Source organism: Mastomys coucha, unplaced genomic scaffold, assembly GCF_008632895.1.
Source record: "Mastomys coucha isolate ucsf_1 unplaced genomic scaffold, UCSF_Mcou_1 pScaffold14, whole genome shotgun sequence".
NCBI lineage: Eukaryota > Metazoa > Chordata > Mammalia > Rodentia > Muridae > Mastomys > Mastomys coucha.
In genome coordinates this window covers 110,291,469-110,302,077 of record NW_022196896.1, presented here as the reverse complement: position 1 = coordinate 110,302,077, position 10,609 = coordinate 110,291,469, and the positions used below count along the sequence as shown (strand labels likewise).

The following is a 10,609-nucleotide window of genomic DNA, read 5'->3' as shown; positions in this document are numbered from 1 at the left end:
AAAAAACAAAAAACAAAAGAAAAAGTCATTTAGTCCCAGAAGAGTGGTACTGAATATATGAAATATTGTAGGGTAATCTGTTGGAAATTCAAACTCACTAAATTTTGTACAAAATTAGGGACAGGAGTTTACATTAGGGTTTCAGTATATTTGAGACACTACAAAAGCTTTGGTGTATTAACTCAGGGCCACTGGCCTAAAGAGACAAGCTCAATCCTGTTGGGTTTGGGAGAGCATTCTTGACCGTTTTAACGTTTTAACGTAAGAGGTCAGTGCTGTGGCTTGCCTCAGGCACTCCAGGACTTAGAGGTACAGCTGATAACATCCGGAAGATCAGCTCTTCTAGTTTGCTGTCCTCTGTCTCAGGCCTCTTTATCTCTGATTGCAGAAGCATATTCCTTAAGCACTGGGGAGCCTAAAAGCCTCGGGGGTGTACCACAGTGAAACTGAGGGGGGGCTGGGAAACTAGCAAAGTTCTTGCCTAGCAAGGGTGCTGCCTTTCAGGGTGGGGGATGGGGCATGGGGTTGAAGGTGGTGTTTAATCCCTGTCACCTCCTGCAAAGGTTGACTCTCTTGGTTCAGCCTGAACTAACAATGCAGTTTCTGGGAGGCCTTGGGTCACATGCTCATCCTTTCCATTGTTATTGCAGTGGTTTGTAGGTGGACTGGAGCCGGAAAGGGCAGTGAGTGGAATGAATTTTGGACAGAACAAGAAAATAAGATTTGGTTGGAACAGAGACTTTGTCGACTATTAGACCAGCTCTCAGTGGGAGGTGGGACCAGATGTGGTCAATGACCTCAGAAATAAAGCTGAGCACGAGAGCTCCCCCTGAGAAGCACATGCTTGGTCAGCATGATCTCATTGCTCATGGCAGAGTCAGTTGCTCTTTGCTAAGGGACTGCAGGTACCAAAGTAGCAAACTTCCAATCCCTGTTCTAGGGAAGTGCAGATGGGGGTCCAATAAGCCTCTGGTCACAGTTTCATCTGCCTACCAGCTTGTTTTATGGCTGATTCTATGTAGACACCACATAGAATATTTACTGTTGACTCAATGTCAGTTTTTGCAAGTCCTGGTGGCCCAGGGTAATCCCAGCACTTGGGAAAGTGGCAATAGGAAACTATCTCCTTGAGGCCAGCATGGAGCCAGAGGAGAATTCTGTCCCACAAACAAACAAACAAACAAATCATTTCCAAAGAAACAGAAAAATTCAAAATAACAAAATCCAACTCCCAGCCAAGCAACTACAATTCGCACCCCAAGCTCTTATCTAACAGTTATGGCGCTTCAGTCTCTCTCACTCACCCTGTAGCTTGCTCACTCAGCTAGGCTGGTTAGCTATCAAACTGAAGATTGGTCTGTCCATTCTCACCCCAGGTCTGGGGTTACAGATGTGTCTCTGAGCCCCGCTTTTAAGTGGGTGCTGGCGATACAAATTTGGGCTCTCACTTATACAGCAAGCCCTTTACCCATTAGCCATTGTCTTAGCTCCTGGTCTTTGTTTTTTTTTTTTTTTGTCCCCCAGACGCAGTCTCTCTGTGTATGTAGCCTTGGCTGTCCTGGAACTAGCTCTGTAATAGAGGCTGGCCTTGAACTCACAGAGATCCATTTGCCTTGGCCTCTCAAGTGCTGGCAGCCTTATTCAAGCATTTCAATGTGGAAGGTCAATTTGGGAAGGATTTATGCAAATATTCCTTCTGCTTTCTGGCTTTTAGAATTCAGTTCACTTCCATGCTCAAATACTGCTGGTTTTTAATCTGGAGAATCCTAGATACACAATCTCCAAACAACGTCATGAGCCCCTGGGGTGGGTGGGAGGTGCTGGTGGTGATTGCACTCCGATTTATCTTGCCCTGTATGCTGATGCAACTCCTGTTGCTGCTGTCAAGGACTGCTTTTATGAATGGATGGCCCTTGGTGCTTCCTTTTCAGCAGTACAGTATACGAAGGTACAAGTCCAGGCAGGGCCACAGATCTTGCAGTAAGCATTGAAAAGCGTTGAGGTCCCTGAAGACCTCTCTTTGGAAATGTGGTAGTTTGAATGAGAATAGATTCCACAGGTGCCCATGTATGAATACTTATTCTCTAGTTACTGGAACTGCTAAAGACAGTGGCTTCAAACTGTGGGTCTTGACCCCTGGTGTGTGTGTGTGTGGGTGTCAAATGACCCTTTTGAATATCAGATATGCTGCCGTGTACCAGATATTTACATTATGACTCATCACAGTAGCAAAGTTAGTTATGAAGTAGCAATGAAGATAATTTCATGAAGAACTGTATTAAAGGGGCTCAGCATCAGGAAGACTGAGAGCCACTGTACTGGGAAGAGATTAGACCCTGTGGCCTCATTGGAGGAGGTGAGTCACTGGGGGCGGGCTTTGAGAGTTCAAAAGACCAGAGCCATCCCTACTAGCGCTTGCTCTCTCTGCCTGCGGAGTGTTTGTGGTTCCAGATGTGAATGCAGCTGTTCCTGCCACCATGCCGCCAACCCTCTGGAACTGTAAGTCCAATGAACAGACTTCTTTTATAAGTTGCCTTAGTCATGGTTTATCACAGCAACAAAAAAGTAATTTAAGTTTTTCAAGGTTTTTATTTGTTTCATTTTGAGGGAGTATGAATCTAGTGGGTCTCGGGACCACATCCACTGTGACTTACTGGACTTTTTCAACCTTGTCTTTCATGCCCTTATTTATAGTCAAAAACATTTAACTTCAGAGGCAGGCGGATTTCTGAGTTGGAGGCCAGCCTGGTCTACAGTTCCAGGACAGCCAGAGCTATACAGAGAAACTCTGTCTTGAAAAAAAAAAAAAAAAAAGAGTGTCTAAAAAACAGGCTGTTTGAACTTCAAACAGCCTGTTTCCAAGCACCTATCTTTGGATTAAAAAAAAAAGGAAAAGTTTGGCGGTGGTGGCACACACCTTTAATCCCAGCAGTTGGGAGGCAGAGGCAGGCGGATTTCTGAGTTTGAGGACAGCCTGGTCTACAGAGTGAGTTCCAGGATAGCCAGGGCTATACAGAGAAACCCTGTCTTGAAAAAACCAAACCAAACCAAACCAAACCAAATCCAATTTAAATTCCATTAAAAGAAATTTAAATCCAACTTTAAAAATTTAAATCCAAATTAGAAAAAGTATTATTAAAGTATTTTTGAGTGTGTATGTGCTTGGGGGCACGTGTGTGCCACACCCAGTTGTGTGGAGTTCTGAAGATGAACCAGTTCTCTCATGCTTCTTTGTTTTGAGGAGTGAGCTCTCTCTCTCTTTTTGTTTTGTTTTTTTGGTATTTTCAAGACAGGGTTTCTCTGTGTAGCCCTGGCTATCCTGGAACTCACTCTGTAGACCAGGCTGGCCTTGAACTCAGAAACCCACCTGCCTCTGCCTCCCAAGTGCTGGGATTAAAGGCGTGCGCCACCACTGCCAGGCTAGTGATCTCTCTTTGATTGCTGCCAATGTGAGCTTTGGAGTGATTCTCCTGCCTCTGACTTCCATTTCCCTGTAGTAGTGCTTGGGTTGCCGAGGTGTGGCATTTTAACTGGCTGTTTACATGGCTTCCTCAGACTTTGCTCTGTCAGCTATCTTTCCAGTCTGAGTTGACACAGGCAGCCCCTACTTCTCCCTAGTTCTCTAAGGGATAGTTGGTTTGCTGCTCCATCCATGGCTGATTCTCCTTGCCCGCCCCTCCTCCCGCCCCCCACGTCCAAAGGTTTTCTCTGTGTAGTCCTGGAACTGAATCTGTAGATCTCAAACTCAGAGATCTGCCTGCCTCTACTTGCTGGGATGAAAGGCATAACTCACTTTTCTCATTACCTTTCTGGTGTGGGCTGTGGCCTGGGATATAATACAGTTTTGTAAAAGTGATTTGACTAATGAGTCTAAGGTTTGGGTTCAGGCTGCAGCAGAAATCCCAAGGAATCTCAGAAGTACATTTACCTGCAACACCACAGAATGGTTCGAAAACTGCTCACTCAGCTAATCCAATTAGAATCTACTTATAATTATTTTTTTAAAGACTTATTATATGTAAGTACACTGTAGCTATCTTTAGACACTCCAAGAGAGGGTGTCAGATCTCATTACGGATGGTTGTGAGTCACCATGTGGTTGCTGGGATTTGAACTCAGGACCTTTGGAAGAGCAGTCAGTGCTCTTAACCACTGAGCTATCTAACCCCTACTTCTAATTCTTGATTTACCTGACACTTCCAGGATCTGTTCCTTTGGGGCCCCATATCCTACCATAGTAGCAAGGACCACTAGAGTCAGGACAAGCTCTGTCCTTCTTCCCATCTTTCAGCTTTGGTTTCTTCAGCCAGGGTTCCTTCCACGTCTGCCTTCTTGCTTTCCCAGCTCCCATCTTATTACAGTCCTCCCCATCACACCACTGCCCCCACAGCAGTGCTCACGTCTGGTTCAAGTCTTTGCTGCACAGAGCACCTGGCTGTTTCTGTTTATCCATTGGACTGCAAGCTTTCTGGGGGAAGGAACTTTGGACTCAGTGGCTAATCTTTGGATGCAGCAAGCATTGCAAGGAAGCTTTCTGTCTTGCCTCCAACCAGGAGTGTTTCTGTCTCTCTTTTTTTTTTTTAATTTTTTTTTTTTCGAGACAGGGTTTCTCTGTGTAGCCCTGGCTGGAACTCACTCTGTAGACCAGGCTGGCCTCGAACTCAGAAATCCGCCTGCCTCTGCCTCCCAAGTGCTGGGATTAAAAGTGTGGGCCACCACCGCCCTGCCTTTAATTTTCTTCTACCCCCCAGCCTCCGTATTCAACCCTATTTCCTTTCTTTGGTTTAGTTTTTGTGATAGGATCTCCTATACCTAGGTTGGTGTTGAATTTGCTATGTAGCTGAAGATGACTTTGACATTTGGATCCTCTTGTCTCTGCCTCCAGAGTGCTTGGGATTGAACTCAGGGCTCTGCACATATCGGGCAAACATTCTACCAACTTGGTTTCATCTGCAGGCCCCTCACTTCTTCCTTCTCCCTGACCTTCCTTTCCTTCTGAGATAGAATGCTGCTGTGTTGTCCAGGCCAGTCTCAAAACTCCTGGGCTCAAGGGAAACTCCTGTTTAGTCTTCTGTATAGTAGTGTCTTCCTATATGCCTGGTTCAGGTTTATCTGTTTTTTTGTTTTATTTATGTTTTCTATCTCTTCCCCCCGCCTCTCTTTTATTCCAGTTGGGCAGGGGGACTCATGTAGTTTCACTTTTTCTTTTTTAAGGTGTGTTTATACTACTTAGCTCCTGGAGCATGCTTGGCTTAGGTCCTCTCTCGACCTTCTGACCTTCTGATGGGGTTACAGGTGTGTGGCACCATTCCTGGTTAGTTTGTGCTTGGTTCAGAGGTCCTGCTGGTTCTTCTCTCCCCTCCGGAGGGAGAGAGGCCTGCATAACTCACTAGCCCACCACTAACTCTGGCTGATGTAGTTTTGAAATGGCCAGGGCTAGCAAGGTGGCGCAGCAGGGAGAATGCTCACCAAGGAGGGTGACGACCTGAATTGAATCCCTTGAACTTGAGGGAAAAAAGGAGACTCAATTGTTGTTGTTGTTGTTATTCTCTTAGCTGGGCATGTCCTTTAGTCCAAATACTTGGGAGGCAGAGGCAGGTATATCTTTGAGTTTGAAGTCTGTAGAGTAGGCTGGCCTCAGCCTGCATCTGCCTCCTAAGTGCTGGGACTAAAGGTGTTACATCACCACTACCACATGCAGAAAACCAAAACCAGCCCCCAAACCTTAAACAGTCCAAATCCAAATAACTTCTCACAAAGTACATTCCTCCCCAAATCCTAGAGACTAAATATGATTAAGAAAGGGAATACCGCCTGGCAGTGATGGCACACACCTTTAATCCCAGCACTTGGGAGGCAGAGGCAGGTGGATTTCTGAGTTCAAGGCCAGCCTGGTCTACAGAGTGAGTTCCAGGACAGCCAAGGCGACACAGAGAAACCCTATCTTGTAAAAGCCATTAAAAAAAAAAATGCTGGCTGCTATTCTTTAAAAAAAAAAAAAAAAAAAGAAAGGGAATGCCATCATTCATAGATGTGATGGACTAGTCCTATGAAAGCTGAAATCATCCACAGGGGAAGAGGGAAATTTACTAGAAACACAAGTTGACGTTGGGGAGCTGGGGTCTGGCTCAGCGGTAGTAGCAGCTGAACTCCTGGAATCAGTGCTACCCACCATTGCTAATCATTAGGAACAGTGGAAATTGGAGAAGCAATTATCAGTTATAAAAATAACAGAAAAAAACCCACCTAGAAGCCTAAGAAAGTAAATGTCTGATTTTGACACTACCACCTAGTAAAATTATATACCTAGAAATGTCACAAAGGAAGGTGAGACACAATATTAACAAGAAAGTTCATCTACTACACTCACTGCAATACCAGTGAAAATGTCACATGGTATTTTTGTGGAGGCATAAACTAGTTTTGACAATAAAGGAGGAAAAGAAAGCCACTGACAGATGACTGAGTCGTTCCTCCAGTTCTGTTCACGGAAAAGGTGATGTTGGCTCCTTTGGTATTTCCTGCTCTGTAGTCCAAAGAGCATTTCAGAGTCTCTACTCCTGAAGAGCCCGAGGGAAGGAGATTCCAGGGTCACATGACTGGGGAAGAAAAAACGCTTCAGTTTCAGTCTCCTTTTGGAAATTCATGACGCACAACAGGGTTTTGTTCTGTTTTATTAGCATGTATTCATTATGCAAAGCAACAGGTTTCCTTGTGACCGCCTCATACACACATGTAACAGCTTGCAGCACAGTCCTCTCTTTTACTCTAGCCTTTTTTATATGCCAAATCACTCCTTTGTCACAGGAGGATTTGAAAGTCCGAGAAATCCCAGAAAGATGCATACAGAATTCTGTTTCATGCAAGAGCCCCCGATTTTGACCGTGAAAGCTGCCTTGGAGATACACTGGCCTATTGCCTTTTCCATGTTATTTGGTTCTTGTCCCGTAAAGCAGCTGGGGCAGAACTGCTCACCGCACAGATGAAAAGGACGGAATATTAGGCAGGTGAAGGAGGTCTCACAGCTGCCAATCACAGTCTCTGCCAGTTCAATTATTCTAAGAAGAAAAAAAGTCACTGCTTTCTCCAGGATCCAATGCCACTGTCATAGGAAAGACTATTTTAGCTGTGCACTCAACCTTAGTGATCTTCCAAGTCTAGTGACCTTAGTATGCTGATGAAGCAACTGGGACCCAGATAAATTAAGAGCCTGGCCCCAGGTCAAGAGCTTGCACGGTAGCAGGAGGGCTCAAAGGAGCTATGACTCAATGACTCCCAATTAAGTGTTCTACTGGCCCACATAATTATGCAGCCAATCTGTGGCAACGTGGGGTGAGACCAGATTGAGTAGGTGTTCACAGGTGCTGAGGGATGCTGCAGGAGATGCTGGGGAGGTCTGAGCAGGGGTTTTAGAATTCTCAAGTGAGGATGGAGCAGCCTCTCTCGGTGACTGAGCTATTACACAGCAAAACACTTACTTTAATCTCTTTGGTTGGACCATGTCATCTCTCTTTCTCCCCAAAGTGCCCTATGCCACTTAAAAGGAATTTAACATTTCTGATTAAAAGCCATTTCACAACTCTAATGAGGCACATCCTGGAGTGTCACAGGGTTGGGAACCATTTTTCTAAAGTGTGTCAGACATGAGGAATAGAAGACTAATGCTGCTTATTATAAACACCTGACCCAACCTGTGGGGTAGGAAAGGGTGCATTTATTGAAGTTGTTGGTGTCAGGAAGAGCAGGTGAAGATGTGAAGGACCTCAGTAGGTAAAATTAACAAGGACTCCATGAGGGATGGAGCAGGGCCAGGCTCACTGTTCTCAGTCATAGGGAAGGGAAAAGGGCTAAGGGGGGTCAGAGAAAAAGAGAGGAGGCTGGGCAAGTTACAGACTGCAGGGCACAGGACAGAGAGCTTGGCTTGAGTTTGGACAGTAGTTTGCAGGTTTGGGAACACTGGGGCTGGGGCTGGTCAGCCAGTGGGTAAAATGGATATTGGAGTTAGGGAATAAGCAGGCTTCCCATGGGGATAAGAGAAAAGGGAGGCAGAAACCACAGATATGCTTCTTTGCGCTCTTCCACATGTAGAGGTGGCTCCTGGGGACTGCGTGCGTGCGTGCGTGCGTGTGTGTGAGGGTAGGGGTCAGAACAGCAGGATTCTCAGATTCCTGGGTCCTCTTGGAAAAATGCCAGATATCAAGTTAAGTGGTCTATCTACCTCCCCAAATATTCAACCTATTGCTTATTTAATATGACTTCAATTTACCAGACAAATCCCTTTATTTGGGGTCAAATTTAGCTAGTCAGTGAATTCCATTCCACCCCACTCCACCCCTATTAGTGAAGCACACAGCTACTAAACTACAGGCTCAGTTCCTGCCTTGCTTTCTATTTGTCTCACATTCAACAAAGCAGAAAGAACCTTTCAGTTTTTGTTTTTCTTCTTTTAGGCCTGAGCATTGAAACAGTGTTTCACATAGCCTAGGCTGGCCTAAAATTGTGTTGCCAAGACGGCCCTGAACTTTGGATCCTCCACCTCTATCTCCTTTGGAGTGTTAGGCATCTAACCCAGGGCTTTGTGCAAGCTAGGTTAGCATGCTATCAATCAAACTAAATCCCTAGATCTTCAGGTTCTGTAGTTTGTTGTAGGATTTAGTGAAATAGATGAACAAGACTACATTCCTCCCGAGTCTTCCTTTTTTCCTGTGTTGGAGTGACCGTTACACACTGGCACTCCTCAGAGGATCACTTCTATTATTAGTTTAGTCGGCCACCTCTCATTTACTTAGTACAAGGTTAGTGTTTCTAAAACTTTCTACCTGAGCCAGGCGGTGGCGCAGGCCTTTAATCCCAGCACTTGGGAGGCAGAGGCAGGTGGATTTCTGAGTTCCAGGCCAGCCTAGTCTACAAAATGAGTTCCAGGACAGCCAGGGCTACTCAGAGAAACCCTGTCTCAAAAAACCCCCCAAAAACAAACAAACAAACAAAAAAAACCCTTTCTACATGAAATCCAAGTCTCTGGCTTTGGCCACCGTAAGCAACACTTCCCTTTGAGAATAACTATATGCTCTGTAGACCAGGCTGCTTCTACCTCCTGAGTGCGTGATTAAAGGTGTGCCATCACCACCAGGCTTTTATGTATGTATGTATGTATTTATTTTTTTAATGGGCTCAGTGATTGTAAGAATGCTTGTTGCTATTCTAGAAGACCTGAGTTTGGTTCACAGCATCCATGTCAGGTGGCTCACAACCACCTGTAATTCCAGGCACCATAACCACATACAACAACACTTAATAATCCCAGTAGGAAGCAGAGGCAGATAGATCTCCATGAGTTCCAGGCCAGCCAGAGCTATATAAGAGAGATCCTGTCTCACCCCTCCTCAATACTTCTCCCCCTCTCTGTGGATGCAGGATAGAACCCTGGTCCTCTGCAAGACCAGGCCATTTTTTCTAGCCCCCAGAGGGGGAGGTTTTATAATACAAATACAAAACGACAACAAAAACAGAATTTTTGTATGAATTTGAGTGTTGGAGAGGATAAGCTACACCTTTAGTTCCAGAAGACAAAATAGTTTTAACAAGCTGGGCAGTGGTGGTACACGCCTGTCATCCCAGCACTTGGGAGGCAGAGGCAGGTGGATTTATGAGTTTGAGGCCAGCCTGGTCTACAGAGTGAGTTCCAGGACAGCCAGGGCTACACAGAGAAACCCTGTCTCGAAAAACAAAAAACAAAAAACAAAAAAAAAGCCTCAACCACATGATTTTCTAGGCTTTCTTTGGAGACACAGATTTTAAAGTATTTATACTATTAACTGAATGATGTATGCACTGGGCAGTGTACTAAGTGGGAGGAAGAGCTCATGCTTATAACTTTACCACTCAGGAGTCTAGAGCAGGAGATCTTGAGTTCAAGGCCAGCCTGGAGTCAGTAGTGAGATTTAAAAAAAAAAAAATTTATAACACTAACTTTATTGTTCCTAACAGACTGAACCTTTCATGAAAGGCAGTGGTTGTCACCGATATTTCCCCAGTTTCTGAAATAGTATCTGGCATATATAAGGTGTTGGATGAATGGGACATTCTTTGGAGGCAGGAACCCTACATTTCTTTGACCCTATAAGTAAGTGCTAAGTTGTTGACTAAGGAAAAGCTCTATATTCAGAAGAACATTTGAGATTTTCTTAGATGCCACATATAAAAATACCCTTGGCTTAAGTAATATTTAAGATGTGTTTCTAGTCACATATATGGGCAGGCAAAAAAACACCAATGTGCATAAAATAAAAGTAAATCATTAAAAAAAGATTCAAGGGGTTGGAGAGATGGCTCAGTGTTAAGAGCACTGAGTGCTCTTCCGAAGGCCTGAGTCCAAATCCCAGCAACCACATGGTGGCTCATAACCACCCGTAATGGGATCCGATGCCCTCTTCTGGTGTGTCTGAAGACAGCTATACTGTACTTACATATAATAATAAATCTTTAAAAAAAAAGATTCTGCCGGGCGGTGGTGGTGCAAGCCTTTAATCCCAGCACTTGGGAGGCAGAGGCAGGCCGATGTCTGAGTTCGACAGCCAGGGCTACACAGAGAAACCAAAAAACCAAAAAA

At 44.9% G+C, this 10,609-nt stretch overlaps 2 protein-coding genes across 2 annotated transcripts in view; one reads left to right on the top strand and one right to left on the bottom strand.

Moving 5' to 3' along the window:
• Nucleotides 1-10,609, bottom strand: part of Fbxo36 (F-box protein 36) — a 63,742-nt gene that overhangs the window by 48,053 nt on the left and 5,080 nt on the right. The window lies entirely within an intron of this gene.
• Trip12 (thyroid hormone receptor interactor 12) overlaps nt 2,476-10,609 on the top strand; it is a 130,682-nt gene continuing 122,548 nt past the window's right edge. Inside the window, exon 1 of the mRNA XM_031368211.1 lies at nt 2,476-2,499. The gene's annotated coding sequence lies outside the window, so the exon portion shown is untranslated. The remainder of the gene's footprint in view (nt 2,500-10,609) is intronic.